The sequence below is a fragment of the Biomphalaria glabrata genome, chromosome 4 (assembly GCF_947242115.1).
Source record: "Biomphalaria glabrata chromosome 4, xgBioGlab47.1, whole genome shotgun sequence".
NCBI classification, from domain to species: Eukaryota; Metazoa; Mollusca; class Gastropoda; family Planorbidae; genus Biomphalaria; species Biomphalaria glabrata.
This window is the reverse complement of record NC_074714.1, coordinates 34,529,218-34,531,581: the sequence shown is the minus strand read 5'-3', so window position 1 is coordinate 34,531,581 and position 2,364 is coordinate 34,529,218.

Sequence of the window (2,364 nt, the reverse complement as noted above, 5' to 3'; positions counted from 1 at the left end):
GAATGTAAAATCACACTTATTAATCATAGCACTTAACACGTGTGTTATTAAGTAAGATCAAATGGAAGAGCTTTCATTAGAACAGAACTGAAACATCAATTAAAAGTTGACAAAATATATATTTACTTTAAAACATACTTGCAACATTGTTTACAGACCTCCATAGTTCTCTGGATGTAACATGTTGCCCTCTATACCTTTGAACATTCTTTAGTTGAACTAGTATTGTGGTTTCTTATATCTACAGACATTCGTGCTGGAACTTGGAAAGCTTTTCATTTTCCTGCACTGCTTAACAAATAGTTAACCCTTTAATTGTACCATCCAGTCCTCCTCTAAGTACATGTTTTATTTTGTTTTAGATGCTTTTTTCAGAATTGAAGATTCTTACATCCTAGCTCAAAGCTCCCAGAGCACGTCAAGTCATGGCGGCGGGCAGGGTTTGAACGCCAAGTCATGGCGGTGGGCAGGGTTTGATCATCGAGACAACAGCCCAGAGCACATATCACACAACCAGTAACAAAAATAATATCTTTGGTATCTTTCTTTTCTGGGAAATATATATTTGTGTATTTGTTTAGGGATGTAAGGGAGATCTAGGGATGAACTTTTTTTAGTTTGAGGAAAAAAGAAGTTCTTGGTCTGATTTTATTAGTTTCAAAGCCAGAAAAATTATCTTCGTAGAGCTACCACCCAATAATGTTCAATATAGGTGTGAATGTTTATTAACCCTAATAATAGACTGAATTATTTCCTGCATATTTTTTCGCTAATAAGATTTTGTATTTTAAACTAAACCTCCATGGCACAGTGTTTTTGTTTAATAAAGATATCGCACTACAAGATTTTAAACTTTTCTGTTTGCATGGAAGCCTTAGTAATAGAGAATATTTGAGTGATGGAGAAAAAACATTAGCTGGTAGGTGTTTGTATTTCTTTAGTAGGCCATTTTAAACGTTTCTGTTTCCATGGAAGCCTTAGTAATAGAGAATATTTGAGTGATGGAGAAAAAACATTAGCTGGTAGGTGTTTGTATTTCTTTAGTAGGCCATTTTAAAAAAAATATTACTCAATCTGGTTCCCTGAATATCTGAAGGTCATAACAAAACTTGTATTTAAAATTTTAAGCTACGACTCACAAATAAAAGCATATTTGCATCAGTAAACTTTACCCTAGTACTTTTTGCATATTTGCTTAAAAACTAACTTTCAGAATATTGGTCCGATAAATAACTTGTAGAAGATAGGTGAAATGAGCAAAGTTTAAGAAGATAGATCAGCGGAACTTACTTTCAGAGGATAGGTCAGCAGAACTAACTTTCAGAAGATAGACGAAACAACTACATTTTAGACGATAGTAAAACTACCTTTTTAAAGATAGGTGAGCAGAATTAGCATTCAGAAGAAATGTCTGATGAACCAACTTTTAGAATTTAAGTCAGCAGAAGTATAACTAGAATTAGCACTACATAGTAGAATACAATCACGTTAAGTAAAATTACAATTAGCACTACAAGTAGAACTATAATCACTTTAATTAAAACTACAATTAGCACTAGAAGTAGAAGTAGTAAAATTACAATAAGGACTACAAGTAAAACTGCATTTATCATAATACATGCACTTTAATTAGAACTACAATTAACACTTCAAGCAGAACTTAAAACAAGAACATTTTAATTCCATACAAAAGAGTAAGAAAATTTCCCCTTTCCCCTTGCGGTCTATAGGTCAGATAATGTAAAGGTCATCTGTTTCTGTTTGCTCACGATTTACAAAGGCGTCATGTGACCAGCACAACGACCAACCGCCTTTACTTTCCCCCCACTTATGTCAGGTACCCATTAGAGCTGGGTGGACTCAGAGGCGCCCTAAAGATGCCGAAATGAAACATCCCAGTCTTCAGCAAGATTCGGACCCGGGAACTTCGGTTCAGAAGCAAAGCACTTTATCACTCCTTCCATACAAAGTGGGATATAAACTCTACCATATTGAGATAATTTATATCATTTAATAATCTAGTACAAAAATATATTCGACATTTTTGTATTCTCTGCCGTATCTGAAATCTTATTAGGCTAGAAACTATTGGATGGCTGCCTGGTCGTGCGGTTTGCGCGCTGGACTGTCGTTCGGATTTGTCGACGGTCGAGGGTTCAAACCCTGCCCGCAATTATCCCCCGTCGTCCTGCGGGAGGTTTGGACTAGGAAGTAAACTATCTTCAACTTTGAAGGAACATCCGAAACATGTCAAACAAAACAAATTATTGACACTTCCTATCACCTATGATAAAACTATACATCAGAGACTCATTAGAGACTTATCAGAGACTCATTGTCTGTCGGACCTAGTCCCCTGCCTGT